Source organism: Zootoca vivipara, chromosome 14, assembly GCF_965207765.1.
Source record: "Zootoca vivipara chromosome 14, rZooViv2.hap1.1, whole genome shotgun sequence".
Classification (NCBI taxonomy): domain Eukaryota; kingdom Metazoa; phylum Chordata; class Lepidosauria; order Squamata; family Lacertidae; genus Zootoca; species Zootoca vivipara.
Window position 1 is genome coordinate 45,290,280 of NC_142597.1, and position 24,202 is coordinate 45,314,481.

General features: G+C 49.3%; 1 protein-coding gene across 2 annotated transcripts in view; it reads left to right on the forward strand.

Annotated features, from left to right (window-relative positions):
• Nucleotides 1–10,658: 10,658 nt before the first annotated feature.
• Nucleotides 10,659–24,202, forward strand: part of SEZ6 (seizure related 6 homolog) — a 62,180-nt gene continuing 48,636 nt past the window's right edge. For both annotated transcript variants that reach the window (XM_060268451.2, XM_088658255.1), the window contains exon 1: nucleotides 10,659–10,761. The gene's annotated coding sequence lies outside the window, so the exon portion shown is untranslated. The remainder of the gene's footprint in view (nucleotides 10,762–24,202) is intronic.

Below are 24,202 nucleotides of genomic sequence, written 5' to 3' on the forward strand. Positions count from 1 at the left end.
GTGTCCGGGCAGAATGATGGAGGTGGAGATGCTCCTTCAGGTATACTGGACCGAGGCCATTTAGGGCTTTCAAGGTCAGCACCAACACTTTGAATTGTGCTCAGAAATGTACTGGGAGCCAATGTAGGTCTTTCAAGACCGGTGTTATGTGGTCTCGGCGGCCGCTCCCAGTCACCAGTCTAGCTGCCGCATTCTGGATTAGTTGTAGTTTCCGAGTCACCTTCAAGGGTAGCCCCACATAGAGCGCATTGCAGTAGTCCAAGCGGGAGATAACTAGAGCATGCACCACTCTGGCGAGAGACAGTCTGCAGGCAGGTAGTACTTGCACTGTCATTATTATTGTTGTTGTTAGGACGTTTATATGCAATTATTCCTCCAAAGAGCATCCATAGTTTCCCCCCTCACAACACCCCTGTGAGGTAGACCAGGCAGTTACTCAGTGAGCTTCCTGGCTGAGCAGAGGATTCAAACCTGGATCTCCCAGATCCCAGGCCAGGACTCCCCCTGCCACACCCCAAATTCCTTTGCCCCTAGGGTTGCCAGACTCAATAGAGGACAGGACTTCTGTGCCTTTAATGGCCCTGCTCTCTTTTGAGTCTGGAAACCTTAAAGAGAAACCAGCAGGCCCTTTGCTTGGAAATTAAACAAAGGGTCTGCTGGTTTCTCTTTAAGGTTTCCAGGCTCAAAAGAGAGCAGGGCAATTAAGGCACAGAAGTCCTGTCCTCTATTGAGTCTGGCAACCCTATTTGCCCCCAAGTAATTATATTAATTTCTTCCAGCAAATTAGCATTCTGCTTAGTAAACCCAGATTGCAAAAAGAAAAAGGAAAAAAACCTGATTCAATCTCGGCTGAATTTCTCGCCCACTCAGGGCAGTTAGATATGGGTTCATGGGAGAGGGCAGTTTCCCTTAATGGCGCTGCTTGGATTTGGCAACAGAAGACCGGCTCCTTCAGAGCTCATTTCACGGACATTTCCAAGTTGCCACCACCGGAAAGACCCTCTAGTCTAGCCGAAAGGCATCCAGCAAAATATATTTCATTACTAGGCTTTTTACTCGTCTAAATGCATTGGCAGTGGGGGTCGTAGCACGCCGACAATTTTATCCGTGTGTGTTTGCAAAATGATAAATGCCTCTTTCATTACTTTTCCATCAGAGGAGCCGCCGAGTTAATAATCCAGAGCTTTTTTTCGGTCCTAATGATTTGGAACAGTTTGCCCCATTTTATTTAACAGACACATCATGTTTTAGAAGATTTGCTGTTGTTTTTAAATGGAGGGAGTGGGCCCGCTGCAACTGCTGCAAAACTGTTCTCCCCAGCCCTGCCATTAGACAGAGAGGGACGACCGCTTCAGGTTGCAGAGGCTCCCACTGCCAGCCCTGGCTCTTCCTCCCGAACCTCCACCCTCTCCCACCAGCAGCCTCTCATCCCTAACCCTGACCTGGTACCAGCCCCAAGGATGAATCATAGAATCATAGAGTTGGAAGAGACCACAAGGGCCATCCAGTCCAACCCCCTGCCAAGCAGGAAATACCATCAAAGCATTCTTGACATATGCCTGTCAAGCCTCTGCTTAAAGACCTCCAAAGAAGGAGACTCCACCACACTCCTTGGCAGCAAATTCCACTGCCGAACAGCTCTTACTGTCAGGAAGTTATTCCTAATGTTTAGGTGGAATCTTCTTTCTTGAAGTTTGAATCTATTGCTCCGTGTCCGCTTCTCTGGAGCAGCAGAAAACAACTTTTCTCCCTCCTCCATATGACATCCTTTCATATATTTGAACATGGCTATCATATCACCCCTTAACCGTCTCTTCTCCAGGCTAAACATACCCAGCTCCCTAAGCCGTTCCTCATAAGGCATCGTTTCCAGGCCTTTGACCATTTTGGTTGCCCTCTTCTGGACACGTTCCAGCTTGTCAGTATCCTTCTTGAACTGTGGTACGCAGACACCCCACGGTGTGATGACCTTTATTGGGAGGCAGGCTCCCCTAAAATCAGTACTGAGGACCCCCTGGAGCTGTCAGAGGAGGAAGTCAAATCACCCCACACTCCCCCAAGACACCCAAAGGTTGAAGAGTGACGTCATAGTAGGCACCCATGAACCCAAAACAATCGGGCTGCATGCAAGTAAGGGGCTTACTCGTGAGTAAGCAAGCCCTGGAAATGGTCAGGGTGTTGCAGGAAACCAAAGTGCATAAAGGCTTCCTCTTGAGTCTGCCGGTTAGAATTGTAGAGCTGGAAGGGGTCCCACCTCCTTGCTCTGTTGCTCCTTCTGCAAAGTTGACCTTGCTTCTGGGTTGTGTTCAGAGCCGTCCTGATTCCCTGTGGTTTCACCTTGGTTTGTTTGCACTGCGCTGCGTCAGGGACCCTGCCTGAGTTGGTAAGAGGCTCACACCTCCTGTGGCTGGGACCCTGGCCTTAGTAAAGCACCAGCTGGGATAGAACATTTCCCTCCCTCTACCCATTGCCACATGACTTCTGGTTGGCCCCTGTGAGAGCAGGATGCTGAACGAGATGGGCCACTGGCCTGATCCAGCAAACCTCTTCTTAAGCTGAAACAGCAGGAAGGTGGGAGGGTATTGACCAGCGGGCATCCAAGTTCAAGATTCCTGTTTTGATGACACTTCTGCAGTGGCAACCGGTGCCCTTTGGGATGGGTAGGGCAGAAGGCAGGGAGCCCAACAGCAGGTGGCGCCACAGCCAACTTACCCTCGCTTTGTCCCCGTCCTCCTCCTCCCTGGTGAGTTCTCCAAGTGGCAACATTGAGGCTGAGGAGGAGGAGGAAGCTGGCAGCCCCAGAGACCGGCAGGCAGCAAGAAGGCGGCTGGGTGGAGGTTGGTAGGGCCCCATTCACCCTAAAAAGTGGGTGCACTTGTACTTATTCAGTATTGGAGCACCAGTGCAGGGAGAGCCTGTGTGGCATAGTAGTTAGAGTGATGGACTAGAACCCAGGAGACCAGGGTTCAAAACCCCATTCAGCCATGAAGTTCACTGGGTGCGACCGTGGGGGGCCAATAACTGACTCTCATCCTAGCCTACCTCGCAGGGTTGTTGTGGGGATCAAATGGGGAGCAGAAGAACTTGAACTCCTTGGGGAAAGGTGGGATAAAAGTGCAATAAATAAATAGGTAGTCCGCTGAGGCTCCAATACTTTGGCCACCTCATGAGAAGAGAATAATCCTTGGAAAAGACCCTGATGTTGGGAAAGATTGAGGGCACTAGGAGAAGGGGACGACAGAGGACGAGATGGTTGGACAGTGTTCTCGAAGCTACAAACATGAGTTTGACCAAACTGCAGGAGGCAGTGGAAGACAGGAGTGCCTGGCGTGCTATGGTCCATGGGGTCACGAAGAGTCGGACACGACTAAATGACTAAACAACAACAGGGTACTAGGATTTTGCCCAAACTGAGTAGCCTCCTTCTCTGCACTCAGCATGTTAAATTGGGTTCTTCACATTTGTGCTTTGGGTTTTTAAATGGCCACAGGATGCCGTTGAGAAATCCCTTCCTTTTTTATTTCTGAAACACAGAATTGTTACTTGCACCAAGAGAATGTGGCAGATCCTGGCAGCTGGCATGCCTTGCCCGTCTGTGCAGCTGACAGACGGCCCAGCTGCCAGGGTGGAGGCTTGCCAAGCCGGCGTGCGATGGGAGAGGTGGCTGGCATCGAGGTGGGGGGGGCTTTTCCGTTCGTGGGGAGGGGGCTGCTTCTCCACATACCCCACGTCTGGCAGACCAGAAATGGGGGGGGGGGACCCAAACACCAACATGGGAAGAGAGTAGACCGGCAGAGGAGGGAAACGTAACACATTAACTGAAAAAAATCATTCTTTTATTTACTGCAGCATCGGAGGTTTTAGTACAGATAAAAGGACTTGCTCGCGCTGCGCAGAGTTAAACTGTGGAACTCCCTTCCCCAGGATTCAGCAATGGCCACCAACTCAAGTGGTTTAAAAGAGGATTGGGCAAGGTTTACATCAGAGGCTGAATAATAAGGGAGAAACTATTAAAAGCAAGTGGCAGTAGTGATTAGTAGGAAGCTCTGGAACCTGAGGCATGGGGAGTCTGAAAAATTCAGTATAATTGGGCATAATTGGAATGTTTCCTTTAATTGGAATTGTATAATTAATTTGGATTTGTAATATAAAGTGTAATTGGGAATAATTTCAATGTGATTTGATGTTGTTTAATTGGAAAATCTAACAAAAATTATTTTAAAAAATAAAAAAATAAAAGAGGATTGGGCAAATACATGGAGGAGAGGAGGGCTATCGATGGCTACTAGTCAAGGTGGCTCCATGCTCAGGGTCAGGAATCTTTCTGAATACCATCTGATGGAGTCCTGCTTGTGGTCTTGTCAGCCTCTGTCTTCTGTGTGACAGTCCTTTAGAGACTGACAGAGTTTCTTTTCTTTGCCCTGAACCTTCCAACATGCTCACCAAGGGGACAAGCAAGAGAGGAGAGTTGCTCTTGTGCTCGAATCCTGCTTGAAGGTTTCCCATAATGGGCATCTCTGTTTGGCCACTGTGAGAACAGGAGGCTGGACTAGATAAGCCATTGGCCTGCTCCCGCAGGCTCTCCTTATGTTCTTAGTAAAAGGTCAAGGTAAAGGGACCCCTGGCCATTAGGTCCAGTCGTGACCCACTCTGGGGTTGCGGCGCTCATCTCACATTATTGACCGAGGGAGCCGGCGTACAGCTTCCAGGCCATGTGGCCAGCATGACAAAGCCACTTCTGGCGAACCAGAGCAGCACACGGAAACGCCGTTTACCTTCCCGCTGGAGTGGTACCTATTTATCTACTTGCACTTTGACGTGCTTTCAAACTGCTAGGTTGGCAGGAGCAGGGTCCGAGCTCACCCCATCACGACCCGCATCCCTTATGTTCTTAGTAGAGAAGGCAGAAAATGTATTTTTATTTTTTTGCCTTTCTACAGGAGTCTTGTTTCTGTGCATACTCTTCTTTCCTCATCCTACTATTGTTTGGCCTCTGGGGTCTTCTCACTTGGGGGGCTTCCCCACAGATTGCACCTGCTGGACCACGACAAGTGTTTGTCTGTTTTTGCATGGCTAGCAGGTAGCTTCATGTACAAAAGTAAGAGCTGCCTCCGTTGCCCCGCCTACTTCAGAATTTGGCCACACCCCTCTCCAGCATGCGGCCCCTGGAAGGTTTCCCTATGCTGGGGTGCGGCCCTGGCGCCTGCAGCCAGAAGGTAGATCAGTATTGCCCTCTGTCCATGGCTTTGATGGCAGGGCCTTCTCCACGGTGGCTCCGCAGCGCTGTGGATCTCTCTGTGTCTTTGGTGAGTCTCCTCTGCTGGGGGCTGGTGAGGCCAGGCAGCAAGCATGGTTGGCTTCGAATCCTTGTTCATCACAAAACTAGTGAAGAGGTAGGAAATTTGGGTTTGATCTCAAAACACTGCAGAATCTGTTTTTTTGCCGATGCAGAATTCAGAACGCAGAATTTTGATTCCAGCTCCTTTTCGGTGAGGATGACAACACATCCGCTGCGGGTAAGGCGGAAGTCGCTGAGAAGCTTTGCGTGCTCCCCTTCCTTCTCTCCAGCCCACCACGTGTCCGCGCTTTTAGCTTACAAGGTCAAAACTGTATTGCTTTTTCTCCTTTCTCCCCTCCCCGCCCCCTCTGCCCTGAATGGCTTGCTTATCTCAAGCACACATAAGCGCACAGGGACATTTGTTGCCGGAGAGCTGGCAGAACGCAGCCTCTGATGCCAGGAGCAAAAGCCATTGCGCCTCCCCGCCCCCCCTCCATATCACTCCCCGGCTAACCTCACAGGCATTGCATCCTCCAGCCAAGTGGAGCAGAGGTGGGGGTGGGGGGAGAAAACTTTCTCGTTCTTTGGCCTCATGGAAAAAGAAGCCCATATCCACCTCTTCTCTGCCTTCGCTTTTGAAAAAAGCAGATTGTATGTGGGAAGGAAGTGTGTTGCATATAGTAGAGAGGAGAAAGCCAGGCACGGCTCAGTAGTTTTGCAGGGTAGGGAGAGGGTAATGATTTTGTGCCGTGTTTGCAAAGGTCAGAGGGAGCTGGGCTCTGGTGTTAAAAATAAATCAAGAGTCTAGTCCTCATGGTTCTGAATAAACAACTGGTTTTAAACAAGGACGTTTTTCACCTCTGCTCCCCCTTTCTCCTTTCTCTTCATTTCAAATACTGATTCCCCCCCCCCCAGCATAGGAAGCTGCCTCATACGGAGTCAAGCCACTGGTCCATCTACCCCAGTAGTGTCAACACTGACTGGCAGCAGCTCTTCAGGCTTTTAAGCAGCAGGTCTGTTGAGCCATAGCTGGAGATGCCATGGGGTTGAACTTTGACAGAAAAGTTTCTCATGCTCCTCTAACTAGCCCATCTAGAGAAGGAGGAGCCCGTCCTGGTGGGGGGAGGAGGAGGAGGGAGGGGGAATAGGGCAGCAGGATGCAACCTGAGAATATCAGTCTGACATCAAAGATACAGAGAGGTCAGTTCTAGAGGTTAAAGATGCAGGGGCAGTCCTGGAATTTGGGGGTCCCTAACTCTGTTTCAACCCTTGCAAAACCCCACTTCTGCAACCTCACTTAGTGGTTGGTGTCAGACTAAGACCAGGGTTCGAATCCCCTGCTCGGCCATGAAGCCCCCTGGGTGTGCCCTTGGGGGCCAAGTCCCTGCCCCGCTCATCCTAACCCACCTCACAGGGTTGTTGCGGGGATTAAACGAGGAAGGGGAGAAGCACGGCACCTTGAGCTCCTTGCAGAAACAGATGAGGCTATAAATGCAATTAATAAACTTGCAAGCTTTCCTGGTCCCTAGGAGAGTGAGAGTCTCGCCTAGACAAGAGAGGCTTAAATAGTAATAATAATAATAATAATAATAATAATAATAATAATAATAATAATAATAATAATAGCCAAGCATTGGTCATTGTATTTTTGCAGGGGGGAGAGGTGAGAAATAGACGTTTGCCATGCCATCTTTCAAGGCAAGGGGAAGCAGGCAAGGTTTTGTTATGCATTTATTTATTTGCTCGTTTGCTTGTTGATTTGGCACAAGCCCAGGCGTCCTTTCAAGGGACTGTTTTCAAAGCAGGCTACGATACAAACAGCTGTAAGAATGAAACATTTTCGCAGGAACCGTCATGAAGAGAAACACTTTCACCTTCAGGGCCTATTTAATTTGCTTTTCCTGACTGCCTCCCCTCCAAGGAGCTCAAGGAATCATAGAATCATAGAATCGTAGAGTTGGAAGAGACCACAAGGGCCATCCAGTCCAACCCCCTGCCAAGCAGGAAACACCATCAAAGCATTCTTCGCATATGCCTGTCAAGCCTCTGCTTAAAGACCTCCAAAGAAGGAGACTCCACCACACTCCTTGGCAGCAAATTCCACTGCCAAACTGCTCTTACTGTCAGGAAGTTCTTCCTAATGTTTAGGTGGAATCTTCTTTCTTGTAGTTTGAATCCATTGCTCCGTGTCCGCTTCTCTGGAGCAGCAGAAAACAACCTTTCTCCCTTCTCTATATGACATTCTTTGATATATTTGAACATGGCTATCATATCACCCCTTAACCTTCTCTTCTCCAGGCTAAACATACCCAGCTCCCTAATCAGGAAGCAAAGCCTGATTCTCCTCCCCGACAATCCGCACCTTTTGACCCTCACACAACAACCCGGTGAGGTAGGCAAGGCTGAGCAGGGATAGTGGCTAGCCCAGGAACGCCCGGGCCAAGTGTAGATTTGAACCCTGGTCCCTGGAGTCTGATCATCTACCACTGCGCCATGCTGGCCTTTGAAAGCAGAGGTTGAAAGAGAGGGCCTGTGCCATTATCCTGAGTTTATATAGCTGGCAAACCTGTATCCTGTTTCTTGACCATTTCTTCTCGGAATGCAGGGTCAAGGGAAGAGACCTAAGCTCAGTGGCAGAGCTCCAGCTTTGCATGCAGAAAATCCCAGGATCAAATCTTCAAAAAGCATCTCCAGCCAGGGCTGGGAAAGATTTCCTGTCTGAAATCCCAAAGAGCCTCTGCCAGTCAGAGTTGGCAATACTGAGCTACATCCGTATATCACTGCATTTGTTGCTCCACTTGCCCTCAGGGCAGTATCTGCAAGCCTATCTCATAGAATCCTAGAGTTGGAAGAGACCACAAGGGCCATCCAGTCCAACCCCCTGCCGAGCAGGAAACACCATCAAAGCATTCTTGACATATGGCTGTCAAGCCTCTGCTTAAAGACCTCAAAGGAAGGAGACTCCACCACACTCCTTGGTAGCAAATTCCACTGCCGAACAGCTCTTACTGTCAGGAAGTTCTTCCTAATGTTGAGGTGGAATCTTCTTTCTTGTAGCTTGAATCCATTGCTCCGTGTCCGCTTCTCTGGAGCAGCAGAAAACAACCTTTCTCCCTCCTCCATATGACATCCTTTCATATATTTGAACATGGCTATCATATCACCCCTTAACCTTCTCTTCTCCAGGCTAAACATACCCAGCTCCCTAAGCCGTTCCTCATAAGGCATCGTTTCCAGGCCTTTGACCATTTTGGTTGCCCTCTTCTGGACACGTTCAAGCTTGTCAGTATCCTTCTTGAACTGTGGTGCCCAGAACTGGACACAGTACTCCAGGTGAGGTCTGACCAGAGCAGAATACAGTGGTACTCTCTAATCCACCCTCTTTTTTTATCCTCACAATAACCCTCCTATTGCAGAGGACCTTATCTGTAGTTGCACTCATCAAAGAGTTAAACAATTCTATGACTTTTCGTCGACATTTGGAAGGCAGCCCTGTTTTGAGAAGCTTTTAATGTCTGACGTTTCGTTTTGTCCCTTTCTATTTTGTTAGAAGCCGCCCAGAGTGGCTGGAGCAACCCAGTCAGATGGGTGAGATAGAATATTATTATTATTATTATTATTATTATTATTATTATTATTAGGTGGGCTGGGCTGTGAAATGACAAGTGACTGGTCAAAGATCACCCAGTGAGATGGCTGAGAAGAAATTTGGGTCCATTTTCCTTGGTCAGAGTCCAGGCCTCGAACCCAGTCCGCTTGGCCTTTGGGTGTCCAGCTTGACTACATCTCCCATCATGCCTGACTATTGCCTGAGCTGGTTGTGGACGATGGGAGTTGGAGTCCGACATCATCTCAGGGCTAAGATGGAACAGCTCTGCTTCAGCAACCAATGCCACACTTTTCCTGGTTGGGAAACTCTTAAGAACATAATAGATGAATATCGGAAGCTGGATCAGGCCAATGGCCCATCTTGTCCAGCATCCTGTTCTCACTGGGGCTGAATAGATGCCCAGCTAGCAGGACCTGAGTTCAAGAACACTCTCCCTCCCTTAGGTTTCTAGCAACTGGTATTCAGAAGCCATCATGAAGGCTATTCATCATCATCATCATCACCATCATCATCATCACCGCTCCCTTCATCTAAAGGTAAAGGTAAAAGGTAAAGGGACCCCTGACCATTAGGTCCAGTCGCAGACGGCTCTCTGGGGTTGCGGCGCTCATCTCGTGTTATTGGCCGAGGGAGCCGGCATACAGCTTCCAGGTCATGTGGCCAGCATGACTAAGCCGCTTCTGGCGCACCAGAGCAGCACACGGAAATGCCATTTACCTTCCCGCCAGAGCGGTACCTATTTATCTACTTGCACTTTGACGTGCTTTCAAACTGCTAGGAGCAACGGGAGCTCACCCCGTTGCGGGGATTCGAACTGCCGACCTTCCGATCGGCAAGCCCTAGGCTCTGTGGTTTGGACCACAGCGCCACCCATCAATAGCCCTCTCCTCCAATGCTCTTTTGGAACCAAGTTGTTGAGCGTCCCTGCCTCCTGCAGCAGCGAGTTCCCCAGTTTAACAATGTGTCTTCCATGTCAGAAAGGACATGGGTGCCTTCAAGACGGGGGCGCTTGAGGGTTTGTCGCCATGAGCGATTGCAAAGGCCTGCGCTGAGCCAGGATTCGCCTTCGTCGTTCCAAAGCACCCCCACCCCCCGTGGGTGCTTTCTGGTTGTCTGCTTGGCACGGAGGCTGCTTTTGGGGGGGGGGCCGCCTCCCTCTCTCTTGTGCTGTTTGAACAAGACCCTTTCAAGCCGGCTGGGGAATTTAGACTCCTGAGTAATTTTGCTTCAAAAGGATCCTGTAGTTTCAGGAGCGAGCTGTAATTATTTTTCCCTTATCTCTTTCTCGCTGGCTTTCTTCCTCGCTCCCTCTCTCTCTGGCGCCTGCACACAAAGGGTTTTTATTTATTTATTTAAGAGTGCCAAGCTGGCCAAGGAGAGGCATCGGTTTCAAGGTGGCTTTGGGAGGGTTTCTCTCCAATGAATCAGAGAATCGTAGGGTTGGAAGGGGGCCCAAGGGTCATCTAGTCCAACCCCCGCAACGCAGGACTCGCAGCTCAAGAATGCCTCGCAGAGGGCCGTCCAGCCTCTGTTGAGAAACTTCCCATGAAGGAGATGTAACAAAATGTATTCTATTCTTAAAATTGCGTTCTGTGGAACGCCCTCCCATCAGATGTCAAAGAAATAAACAACAACTATCTGACTTTTAGAAGACATCTGAAGGCAGCCCTGTTTAGGGGAGTGTTTAATGACTGATGTTTCATCATGCTTTTAATATTCTGTTGGGAGCCGCCCAGATTGGCTGGGGAAACCCAGCCAGATGGGTGGGGTCTAAATAATGTTTTCTGCTGCTCCAGAGAAGCGGACACGGAGCAGTGGCTTCAAGCTACAAGAAAGAAGATTCCACCGAAACATTAGGAAGAACTTCCTGACAGTAAGAGCTGTTTGACAGTAGAATTTGCTGCCAATGAGTGTGGTGGAGTGGAGTCTCCTTCTTTGGAGATCTATAAGCAGACGCTTGATAGCCATCTGTCAGGAATGCTTTGATGGTGTTTCCTGCTTGGCAGGGGGTTGGACTGGATGGCCCTTGTGGTCTCTTCCAACTCTATGATTCTATGATTCTAATATGTTGTTGTCTCTTGAGACCGACGGATGCTAACAATGTCATGTATTTTTGTGTTTTTATATTGCAAACTGCCCTGTTTTATTATTAATAATTTATTATTATTAAATATTTATTATTTAATTAATTTAACAACAACATCAACAACAACAAACAACATATTATTATTATTATTATTATTATTATTATTATTATGGACCCTGCCCATCTGGCTGGGTTTCCCCAGCCACTCTGGGCGGCTCCCAACAGAATATTAAAAAGGGCTGAATCGTGCAAGTAGCCAGATTTATATCCGTCCGGGAGATCTTGTCGTCGATATTTCTGCTGCGCAGGCCGGCTTAGACCCAGCTATTAGCTGCTCTCCTGGGAGGGGGGCTGGCTAGGCCCCAGCTCACAGATGAAGGGCCTGGAGAAGGAAAGTTTCCTCTCTTGGGGGGCAGGAGGAGGGAGAGATTTGCAAATAGGGGTAAGGAAGGGCAGGAGAGAGAGAGAGAGAGAGAGAGAGAGAGAGAGAGAGAGAGAGAGAGAGAGAATACCAATCTGCTGCAGTGTAAAATTTACCAAGACTGTTTCCTCAAGCTTCTAGTCCTCATGGAGGGCTGCTTTCGATAGGAACTGCTTTGAGGATTATTAATTGCAAACCAGCAGAATATGCATTTTGTGAAATAAATGAGATATCATAATAAAAATTTATTATTTCTACCCCAGCCACTCTGGGCGGCTCCCAACAGAATATTAAAAACACAATAAAACATCAAACATTAAAAACTTCCCTGAACATGGCTGCCTTCAGATGTCTTCTAAAAGTCAGATAGTTGTTTATTTCCTTGACATCTGATGGGAGGGTGTTCCACAGGGTGGGTGCCACCACCGAGAAGGCCCTCTGCCTGGTTCCCTGCAACCTCGCTTCTCGCTGGAGCCTGACTCAGTACAAGGCAGCTTTTTTTTGCGCGCAATGGAGGGCTGACTTTCTCCTCTTCCCTCCTGTCTTTGCATCTCCCCACAACTCACCGTAAATCCCCCCCCAAGCCATTTCATTATCTGAGACCATCTCTCTCTCCCCATCGAGCATTTCAGCTTCCCTGCGCTCTGAGATGCTGCGGACTAGAGAGATTTGAAGCCAGTGTCCTTAGGTGGCATTTGGACAATTAAGAAGTGATCCCTGGCTTAGGGCTGAATCGTGCAAGTAGCCAGATTTATATCCGTCCGGGAGATCTTGTCGTCGATATTTCTGCTGCGCAGGCCGGCTTAGACCCAGCTATTAGCTGCTCTCCTGGGAGGGGGGCTGGCTAGGCCCCAGCTCACAGATGAAGGGCCTGGAGAAGGAAAGTTTCCTCTCCTGGGGGGCAGGAGGGGGGAGAGATTTGCAAATAGGGGTAAGGAAGGGCAGGAGAGAGAGAGAGAGAGAGAGAGAGAGAGAGAGAGAGAGAGAGAGAGAGAGAGAGAGAGAGAGATTGAATACCAATCTGCTGCAGTGTACAATTTACCAAGACTGTTTCCTCCAGCTTCTAGTCCTCATGGAGGGCTGCTTTCGATAGGAACTGCTTTGAGGATTATTAATTGCAAACCAGCAGAATATGCATTTTGTGAAATAAATGAGATATCATAATAATAATAGTTACAGGTAGGTAGCCGTGTTGGTCTGAGTCGAAGCAAAATAAAAATAAAAATTCCTTCAGTAGCACCTTAAAGACCAACTAAGTTTTTATTTTGGTATGGGCTTTCGTGTGCATGCACACTTCTTCAGATACACTTGAAACAGAAGTCAGACCCTTATGTATATACAGAGGGTGGGGGTGGGTGGGAATGGGTGATGGGCTGATGGGAGTGGTTGCAGGAACCACAAGACAGAGAAACCAGTAGGAGAACACTTCAATCTCCCAGGACATTCTATACAAGATCTCAAAGCAGCTGTTTTATTACAGAAAAATTTCAGGAACAGACTGGAAAGAGAATTTGCTGAATTGGAACTCATTACCAAGCTTAAAACCATGGAGCCACATGGGATGAACAAAGACATTGGATTCTTATCTCATTATGCATGATCAAGCTTTCTTTAGCGCCTCAGCCCTTGTTTTCCCCCCGCAGGACCAATTGCAGTCATCAGCAGTCGTTAACAGCCATCTACAGGTTTACCACTCCCATCAGCCCATCACCCATTCCCACCCACCCCCACCACCCTCTGTATATACATAAGGGTCTGACACTTCTGTTTCAAGTGTATCTGAAGAAGTGTGCATGCACACGAAAGCCCATACCAAAATAAAAACTTAGTTGGTCTTTAAGGTGCTACTGAAGGAATTTTATTATCATAATAATAATTTATTATTTCTACCCCAGCCACTCTGGGCGGCTCCCAACCGAATATTAAAAACATAATACAGCATTAAACATTAAAAACTTCCCTAAACAGGGCTGCCTTCAGATGTTGTTGTTTTTTTAAAGTAAGATAGTTGCTTATTGCCTTGACATCTGATGGGAGGGCGTTCCCCAGGGCGGGCGCCACTACAAAGAAGGCCCTCTGCCTAGTTCCCTGGATGGAACAAAGGGGCAGAACCTTTGCCCCCCCCCCCCCAGGTTGCTAGAATACAGCACCCCTGAACTACAGCTCCCAGAATTCTTTGGGGGAAGCCATCTGCTTTGTAATAGGCAGGGGTGTGTGTGGCCATCTAAGTGTGTTTTTATTACACCAGACTGTTGCCCACTCTCAAATCCTCACCCTGCATTTAAAGCGCAGGACTTTAAAACGCACGACTCCGGCCCCCCAAGAATCCTGGGAACTGTAATTTACTCCTCACAGGAGCGCAACCCCTAGCCAGCACCCTTAAACTACAGGTCCCAGAATCCTTTGTGGAATCTGTGTGCCTTAAATGGGCGCATCTTTGCATATGTCCTCACATGAATTATATCAGGCATCCCCAAACTGTGGCCCTCCAGATTTTTTGGCCTACAACTCCCATGATCCCTAGCTAACAGGACCAGTGGTCAGGGATGATGGGAATTGTAGTCCAAAACATCTGGAGGGCCGAAGTTTGGGGATGCCTGAATTATATGTTCTTATAATTCGTGGAGGAGAGGGCTGTCGATGGCTCCTAACCAGGATGGAAACCCCAGGAGGGGAGAGGGCTGTTGTGATCGGATCCTGCTTGTGGGTTCCCCACAATGGGCATCTAGTTTAAGGTTACCAGATTTTTTTTCAGTGAATCTGGGGACACTTTTCAACTTCAGTAGGAATGATAGGATTTTGTCAAGGAGACTGATTTGTAAATCCGGGGACTGTCCCCGGGAAACGAGGGCATCTGGTAACCTTCCTCTAGTTGGCCTCTGAGCCACTGGCTGGCCAGACTCTCCAACTGTCCCTTTCTTCCAGGGACAGATTCACAGAAGCCACCCTGGTTTCTGATTTGATCCCGGAATGTCCCACTTTTCCTTAGGATGTCCCTGTTTTCATCGGAGAAATGTTGATGGGTACGGAGTTATGCAATCCCTGCGCCCAGGAGATAAGTAACTATACAACTTTTAGAAGACATCTGAAGGCAGCAACGTATAGGGAAGTTTTTAAATTTTTCATTGTGTTTTTATGTATGTTGGAAGCTGCCCAGAGAGGCTGGGGCAACCCGGTCAGATGGGTGGGGTATAAAAAATGAAATGGTTGCTGTTGTTGAATAGGATGTCCCTATTTTCATCGGAGAAATGTTGAGGGGAATTATTATGAAAGGATGTCATATGGAGGAGGGAGAAAGATTGTTTTCTGCTGCTCCAGAGAAGCGGACACGGAGCAATGGATTCAAACTACAAGAAAGAAGATTCCACCTAAACATTAGGAAGAACTTCTTGACAGTAAGAGCTGTTTGGCAGTGGAATTTGCTACCAAGGAGTGTGGTGGAGTCTCCTCCTTTGGAGGTCTTTAAGCAGAGGCTTGACAGCTAATGTCAGGAATGCTTTGATGGTGTTTCCTGCTTGGCAGGGGGTTGGACTGGATGGCCCTTGTGGTCTCTTCCAACTCTATGATTCTAGTATTATTATTATTATTATTATTATTATTATTATTTTATTTTATACCCCCGCCTATCTGGCTAGGTTTCTCCAGTCACTCTGATCCAGCAGGCTGTGATGTTCTTTTGTGCAAATCTGTGTCCTCTCTGTTTTCTTTTTCTTTTTGGGAGCGATGCATAAGTGACTACGCTACCCGTCAGAGCCGAGAGACACCTGTTGTTGAAGACCCTGGGCAGCTGCTGCCGGTCAGAGCTTGAGATGCTGGGCTAGATGAACAAACAGCTTAGCTTGCCGGAAGCTTGCAAAATTTGCTCGTAGCCAGACTCTAACCGCCACTGGGCCCCTGATTTGGCATCAGCCGGGCCTAGCTCTTTTGCAATTCTGCCGCTTACAATTTCCCCTAGTGGCGCTCTGCTTTTTCCCTCCTGGCGTCCTCTCAAACGAGGCCCCGCAGTGCCAATTCTGCTCAGATGCTGGGGCCCGAGAGAAGAGTTTGCTGGTGCTGCTAGTGTTGTGTGAGGCCCCCCCTTTCCAATTCCACGCCGCCCCTCCACCCACGCCAGACTATCTAAGCAGCGAGGAGGCGGGGAGGTAGTAGGAGCCAGGAGGGGAACCTGCCGACACGGAATCTCTCATCTGCGCTGCTCATGGAAATTGCTGTACAAATGCATTAGCTCCGCAGGGAGGGCCGCTGAATTGGAATTTCGCGGGTGGCGGGGTGGCCGGGGAGGGGAGAGGCATCAAGGTTGCAGCAGGCGCATCGGACGGATTTGCTGAGCCGAGGTTCTGCCACCTGCCCTTGGCACCTGGGGGAAGGCCGCCCCACCCCCCACGTCTTAAATAAGGCCGCCGTTTTGAAGGAGGGCAAAGGGCAGAATGGGGCCCCGAGTTAGGGATGGAAGAATCCGTTCACTCTGGTTTCTGTCAGCTCAGAATCAGAATTGCAGAGTTGGGTGGTATCCCCAAAGGTCATCCAGACCAGCCCCTGCTATGCAGGAATTTCAGCTACGCTACACATTTGTTTTAAAGCTGTATGGATGATGGCATACAAGATGTAACACCTGTACATGTATTTGTCTTAGAAGGAGCTTGAGGTGGCGTACATGGCGCTGCCCCTCCCCATTTTATTCCCTACAACGACCTTGTGAGGTAGGTTAGGTTGAGAAAGGCAGTAACTGGCCCCCAAGCTCTCACCCAGTAACAGCTTCAATGCCAAGTGAGGATTCGCACCCTGGTCTCTTCAAGGGCTTCACCTGATACCTGAACCATTAAATCCTCAGGAACATTTATCAGCATGCAAATCCGCCCCGATATCCACATTTTTGCATGCAGTTTTTAACCAATATTGAGATTTCTGCAAACCGGTTTCCACTAAAATGATGCATTTATTTATTTTTTACAGACCAGTTGAAGATTGCATTGCAAAACGCATTTATTTATTTTTTACAGACCAGTTGAAGATTGCATTGCAAAACTCAGAGCTGTGCAAATTTCTAAGGATCACTGTCTTTCGGTTTGTGCTTTGGTGTGAGGAGTGTGAATTGTGCAGTTTCTCGTACAAATGCAAACAGAATTAAATTTCTCCCTCATCCCGAGGTGTGAGTGCAGAATTCAGCTTTGCGTTCTGGAAGCAAAATGGAGAGGGCAAGTTTCTAGTCCTCAGCGATGCAAAGAGAGGCTTTGCATTGCAGGGAGGGGCCATAGCTCAGCTGGTGAGCATGTGCTCTGCATATGGAAAGCAGGTCAGCTGACTGGCATCATGAGAGAGGGTTGGGGAGAAACCCGTCTCAATTCCTGGAGAGTCACTGCCAGCGCTGAGCTGGGGGGAACCAATGGTTGGATTCTGTGTGAGGCAGTTTCCTCTGCCATCTGTAGGATTTCTACACCTGGGATGGGATTTTCTCCAGTTGGTGACAGCAACTAAATCTTCTAGTCCTCATGACCGCCAAGCGTTGCAATGAAAGCAAGGGAGCGACACCAGTTGCAACAGCACCAAAAAGGTGTCCAAACCAGCTATTTCATCCCTGCCCATTCCCTAACTGTCCAAACCTAGAACAAATTAGGCATGAATAAAGTATGCACATTAATTCAATTTGCATAATATAAGCAAATTGGCAGGATTTGGGTTGCTGGGACCACAACAAACAGTACAGGATTTTGGCCTGGGGCGTGGAACTCGGCATCTTAAGGTTGAATTCACTCACCTGTGCTGGATTTCAAGTTCCTAGTCCTTATGGAGGCAGAGAGAGTCGCAAGTTGTTCAGCATTGCCTGCTGAAACCTCTACAGTGCGGGCCCTTGAGAAATTGCTGGGCTACAGCTCCCCTCCTCTCTCACCATCAACCAGGGTGCCTGGGAGTTCTAGTTCAGCAGCGCCTGGAGGGCCACAGCCCCCCACCCCACTTGGCTCTGTGCACTTTTCATCAGGCCGCTTTGGCCATCGTCACTCCTCCTGGTGATTAACAGAAACAGAATCAATTAAGGAAAATGCGAGCGCATTTGCATGATTTATGCACAGGCCTGGAGACTTTCCCATCTCATGCTGCAGTCTGGCTCGTACTGGGTTTTTTATTTTGAATTATTATTATTTGCATAGCGCGCATCGTATACAACGGCTCTGGCCAGCGACTGGCAAAGTGCCACGGTGTAGCTTTGCAAAATCGAGTGCCCTGTGCCACCACAACACTGGATTGTCAGGAGGAGGGGAGTTGGAGAGGGATATAAATGGGATTCCGCTTGCATTTGAAGACAAAAACCTCCCAAATTTGCACTTTTCAGAATGATGCGGGATCCGAAACTCAGCCTTCCTTTGATATTCGCCCTGTTGGGTTTGTTTTGTTTTTTTACAAAAAAGGAAATGACTTTTAATAGTGCTGTGCTGTTTTTTTATTATCTGTGGCTTTTAAAAATATATGTTTTTATTAATTTTTGAGAATGCGACTCCAGAGAGTCAGCCGAGTGTACAAATCAAAGACAAAGCCATAACTGTAGCCGTGACTGTGACTGAGTGAAGTTCCAACAGATTTGTCTTTTAATATTGTTTTAATGTGATTAGAGTCTAATTACTTTTTAGTAATTATCTATATATATGTTTTCGGGTTTTTTGGTTTCTGTCGTTTGGATTTGTTTAAGCTACTTTGAGGTGGGATGTTCATAATACTAGCATTATTCTCTGGCTGAATAATGGGTGTTTGGGGAACAAGGAGACTGAAACAAAGCGAGATTAACCCCAAAACGATGGGATTTCTTGCTGTTTTGCTTTCAAGGCCCCCTATGTCTTGAAAAAGTCAACTGGGATGCAGCAATAAGACATCCTCTGGGGAGATTGTGTGTGTGTGTGTGTGTGTGTGTGTGTGTGTGTGTGTGATGTATGCTGTTCCTTCGGTCAGATCCAGCCAGGCAATTTATACTTCCTGATTTTACTCTCCCCAATCAGTCTGCAGTTCAAAAGCCAGGCGATTGATTCCCTTCTGGAAAAATTTATTCTAAACCTCCGGTGCTGCATACCCTCCGACATTTCTCCGACGAAAATAGGGGCATCCTAAGGAAAAGCGGGACATTCCGGGATCAAATCAGAAACCGGGACGGCTTCTGTAAATCCGGGACTGTCCCTGGGAAATAGGGGACACTTGGAGGGTCTGGCCGTGCTAAAAGAGGATCGGACAAATTCATGGAGGGGCAGAGGGCTCTGCTCGGCCTCCACGGTTAGAGGCTTTTGAATAGCAGTCGCTGGAAACCACGGAAGGGGAGAGGGGTCCTGTGTGCGAGTCCTGCTTGCAGGTTTTCCATAATAGGCATCTGGTTGGGCCACTGTGAGAACAGGATTCTGAACTAGATGGGCCCCGTTTGGCCTGATCTGGCAGGCTCTCCTTATGTAAAAGAGCTCATAATAATAATAATAATTTATTATTTATACCCCACCCATCTGGCCGGGTTCCCCCAGCCACTCTGGGCGGCTTCCAACAAAACACTAAAATACAGAAATCCATCAAACATTAAAAGCTTCCCTAAACAGGGCTGCCTTGAGATGCCTTCTAAAGGTCTGGTAATTGTTGTTCTCTTTGACCTCTGGTGGGAGGGCATTCCACAGGGTGGGTGCCACTACCGAGAAGGCCCTCTGCCTGGTTCCCTGTAACCTCACTTCTTGCAGTGAGGGAACCGCCAGAAAGCCCTCGGTGCTGGACCTCAGTGTCCAGGCTGAATGATGGGGGTGGAGATGCTCCTTCAGGTATCCTGGGCCGAGGCCGTTTAGGGCTTTAAAGGTCAGCACCAACACTTTGAATTGTGCTCGGAAACGTACTGGGAGCCAATGTAGGTCTTTCAGGACCGGTGTTATATGGTCTCGGCAGCCGCTCCCAGTCACCAGTCTAGCTGCCGCATTCTGGGTTAGTTGTAGTTTCCGGGTCACCTTCAAAGGTAGCCCCACGTAGAGCACATTGCAGTAGTCCAAGCAAGAGATAACTAGAGCATGCACCACTCTGGCGAGACAGTCTGCAGGCAGGTAGGGTACCAGATGGAGCTGATAGACAGCTGCCCTGGACACAGAATTGACCTGCGCCTCCATGGACAGCTGTGAGTCCAAAATGACTCCCAGGCTGCGCATCTGGTCCTTCAGGGGCACAGTTACCCCATTCAGGACCAGGGAGTCCCCCACACCCGCCCGCCTCCTGTCCCCCACAAACAGTACTTCTGTCTTGTCAGGATTCAATCTCAATCTGTTAGCCGCCATCCATCCTCCAACCGCCTCCAGACACTCACACAGGACCTTCACCGCCTTCACTGGTTCTGATTTAAAAGAGAGGTAGAACTGGGTATCATCCGCATACTGATGGACACCCAGCCCAAACCCCTTGATGATCTCTCCCAGCGGCTGCATATAGATGTTAAAAAGCATGGGGGAGAGGACAGAGCCCTGAGGCACCCCACAAGTGAGAGCCCAGGGATCTGAACACTCATCCCCCACCACCACTTTCTGAACACGGCCCAGGATGCTCAGAGCCCAACAGACCTGAAATTGAGCAGAGAACAAATGTTTGCTTCCCCTCACAGGGAGAACTTTTCCTCCTGCTACTAAATTTCCTGGAGGGGGTGTGTGTGTGTTAATGTCAGGAGAGGAGGGCGAAGGTAGGAGGACGAGCAAGGGAAGAGCAGGCCGGGCGAAGGCAGGGCTGGATCCGTTTGCCGGTTGTTAACCGTGCTAATGTGTCGAATTCCCACCAAGGCCATAAACAAGGTTCAATGGGTTGTAAAAAACAACAACATTTAATTAATGCGCAAGCGACGGCACGGCCACCTGGCTGGAATTATGGACAGCTGGAGGGAACGGGAAGCTTTGGCCTCCCTGACAGGTCGCCTTGTGGGTGGGTGGGTGAGGGCTAACCTGGGGGGGGGGGGAGCAGGAGGGACATGGGTCTGGACACCCGGTGCAAAGGGACCCTCAAATACAGCAGCTGTGCGCACACCGGAGTGGGTTGTGTACAGATCCGATATTTCCCCCCAAGCTTTGGAAGGCAGTGTGGTGTAGTGGTTAGAGTCCTAGACTAGGGCCTGGGAGACGCAGGTTCGAATCGGCACTCATCTAGGAAGCTCCCTGGCTGTGACTTTGGGCCAGTCACTGCCTCTCTCTCAGCCTAACCTACCTAGCAGGGTTGTTGTGGGGATTCATAGAATTGGGGATGCTTCATGTCCATGCCAGCAGAAGTACTGTTTGCCCCTCTCCCCCCCCCCCCAATTGAGGCTTCCCCGATTTCTGGGAACCAGAGGCCCATTGTGGATAGATGCACAAGTTATCTGTCCCCTGAGGTCAATTTTTGAAATTATTTTTGAATGCTCTTGTGCTTCCTCACAGGTACCTGGCCAGTCACTGTGAGAACAGGATCCTAGACTCGAGGGGCCCCCTTTGGCCTGATCCAGCAGGATTGTCCTGATGTTCTTAACCAGATTCTGGCATTGTATTGGGGGGACTTGCTTGTGCAACCGTGTCTATGAGGCACAATATGATGAGCTGGGTCCAATAGCTCACGTATGATAAGGGTTGCTACGGAAAAGGGTAGAGGAACATCTGTAGGGTTTATGGGTGCTGAAATCCTGAAACATCTGGAGCACCCCAGCTGTTCCCTAGCCCTGCTCTAAGAAAAGCAAAAAGGTAAAGGACCCCTGGACAGTTAAGTCCAGTTAAAGGCGACTATGGGGTTGCGGCGCTCATCTTGCTTTCAGGCCGAGGGAGCCGGCCTTTGTCCGCAGACAGCTTTCCAGGTCATGTGGCCAGCAGGACTCAACCGCTTCTGGTACAATGGCGGAAACCAGAGCGCATGGAAACGCCTTTTACCTTCCCGCCAGAGTGGTACCTAGTTATCTACTTGCACTGGCATGCTTTCGAACTGCTAGGTAGGCAGGACAGAGCAATGGGAGCTCACTCTGTTGCGCAGATTCAAACCGCCAACCTTCTGATCGGCAAGCCCAAGAGGCTCAGTGGTTTAGACCACAGCACCACCCGCGTCCTAAGAAGCAGTATTCTGTGCATCGTGCAAGGGAAAGAATCACGGAATTGGAGAGTTTTTGGGGGGGAACCCAAAGGAATGGCAATGGAAGGATGCCACTATTTAGGAAGCATCATTTCCCTCTGAGAAGGCAGGGATGCCTTTGGAGAACATCTGCAGATGTTTGACTCCACTCCCAGTGTGGCCGGCAGTCAGGGGTCACGATGGGAGTTGTAGTTCAGGCGCCATCTCCCACCTGAGAGCCTCGGCCGCCTTGACATTGCCTTCCTTTTTGCGGCGTGTGACGCGGGACCCTCTTTCAACGCTCCCTGAGTGTGCTTTCCCCCCACCACTGGCAAAAAGACTCATCGCCCCTCTCTGGGCCCCCATCTCCCCACCCCCAGCGCACCGTCCCCTCCGCCGACAGACGCCTCCATTACGGCAACACGGCTGTAATTTCAAAACACCGCGTTTGATCTGCCATCCGTCATGTGTCATTTATGCCTCTCCTCTCTGATGCTCCGGGGAGCGCATGGAGACGGCTGGTGACAAGTGTCAGCGGGTAAGCGAGTGTTCAATTCAAGGAGAGTCACGCAACATACAAGGTCAAACGCATCCCAGAGAGGCGCCACATGAATATTAATCCGGGAGAGAGCCGCGCCGGAGGGGGGGAGGGGGGGGAGAGCCGAGAAGAGAGGGAGACTGTCTCGGTTCCTCTGTCCTTTTCCAGACTGTGGGCCACACGACAGCTCAGGGAGCCTCCCAAGAGCCACATGCCAAGGGTAAAAATGGGCAAAGGAGCGGGTGCAAATTTTACAGCGCATAGTTAAACTGTGGAACTCTCTCCCACAGTGACGGCCACCAACTTGGATGGCTTTAAAAGAGGATCGGGCAAATTCGTGTAGGAGGAGAGGGCTATGGAAGGTGCAGTGGGTCAGTGTGTTAACCAGAAGGTTGGTGGTTCAAGCCCACCGAGGGACGGCTGTGGGCAAGATTCCTGCATTGCAGGGGGTTGGACTAGATGACCCTCAAAGTCCCTTCCAACTCTACAATTCTAGGATTCTAGGATTTTTTGCCAAGGCAATCATTCAAGGAGGGTGTCAAGCAAAGTTGGTGAGGGATATAAACTTGATGACAGTGACAGTCAGGTGCTATAATTCTGAAGCAGCGCAGAATCTGTCCTTTACTCGGAACTGTGGAACTGCATGCTGGAGTTAATTGTCCTGAGGGTCTCAACCTTAAAAAATAATAATAATAATAATCAAATTTCTAGCCCTTAATGTTCTGTGAAAGATCTCTGGCAGGTAGTTGGATTTGATTCCCTGCTCCTGTCAGGGGTGCTGATTAACAAAGCCAAAACAGATTATATGGGACGCTAATAAATGGTGGAATATATTATGCAAATCGGCTGGCAGATATTGGATTTGGCAGGCTGAGCAGACCTAAGTTTTAAACCTGGGCACAAGAGCAGTCATTGAGCCGGTCAGCATTTGTCTTGTTAAACTGAGAGTTTGCTGTCGCACGAAAAGAGGAATGCTCACATAAGCAAGAGATGGGGGAAATGGAGAAGGCCTCACTGACGCTGTGGTCAGAGCCAGGTGGGGGAGCAGAAATTGTGTGGCCTTGTCTGCTGTGGCCCAGTTACTGATTCTATAGATGACACTTCAGCTCCCTTCCACAACTCAACAATTCTATGGTTCTGTATTCAGAATTTGCAGCCTTTTAAAAAAATTAAAATTCAGCAATGCCTTCGGACACCTGCTTTGCATGCAGAAGGTCCCAGGTTCAGTCCCTAACAGCATTTCCAAGGTGGGAGGAAAAACTCCAGTCCAAAACCCTGAGAGTCACCGTCGAAGGCAGCTTCTTTAGCAAACCTGCCTTTTACCCAGGATCATGAGGACTAGCTCCTTACTTTATTTTCATCGGGACGTTTCCTAGCTCAGCGGCAGAGTGCCAGCTTTGCTTTGCCTGCAGTAGGAGCCCCCAAGTCTGCTCTCTGGCATTTAGCTGCGAACCAGAAGGTTGGTGGTTTGAGCCCACCCTGGGGTGGCTGTGGGCAGGATTCCTGCATTGCAGGGGGTTGGACTAGATGACCCTTGGAGTTCCCCTCCAACTCTACAATTCAGTGATATCCAATTGAAAGCACTAGGCAGGTGATGGGGAAGACATTATCCCTCTCAGTCCCTGAAATCCCAGAGAGCTGCTGCAGAGCAGGCAGAGAGAGCAGGGTTGTGGGGGGGGGACCCCTGATGGGAGTTGTAGTCCAACAGGAGCAGCAGGCGGGTCACAGCCCCCCCCCCCCGGGCCAAGAAGCTTTCCACGCTCCTGGGTATATTTTTAGAAGCAGCTGCCCACAGATTTAAAAATTCTTAGCCCATTGGTTTGTCAGTAAAGAGGCAGATGGTAAGCCAGCTGGACTTGAGGACATTTGCACATTGCTGAAACCTCAGTGTAGGTGCTTCTCTCTCTCTCTCTCTCTCTCTCTCTCTCTCTCTCTCTCTCTCTCTCTCTCTCTCCCTCCCTCCCTCCCTCCCTCCCTCCCTCCCTCTCCCTTCTCCCTTCTCCCTTCTCCCTTCTCCCTTCTCCCTCTCTTCTATCTATCTATCTATCTATCTATCCATCCATCCCTCCCTCTCCCTCCTCCTCTTCCTCTTCCTCTTCCTCTTTCTTTTTTAAAGATAACTGCAGGCAGCATGTAAAGCGTAAAGGGACCCCTGACCATTAGGTCCAGTCGTGACCGACTTTGGGGTTGCGGCGCTCATCTCGCGTTATTGGCCG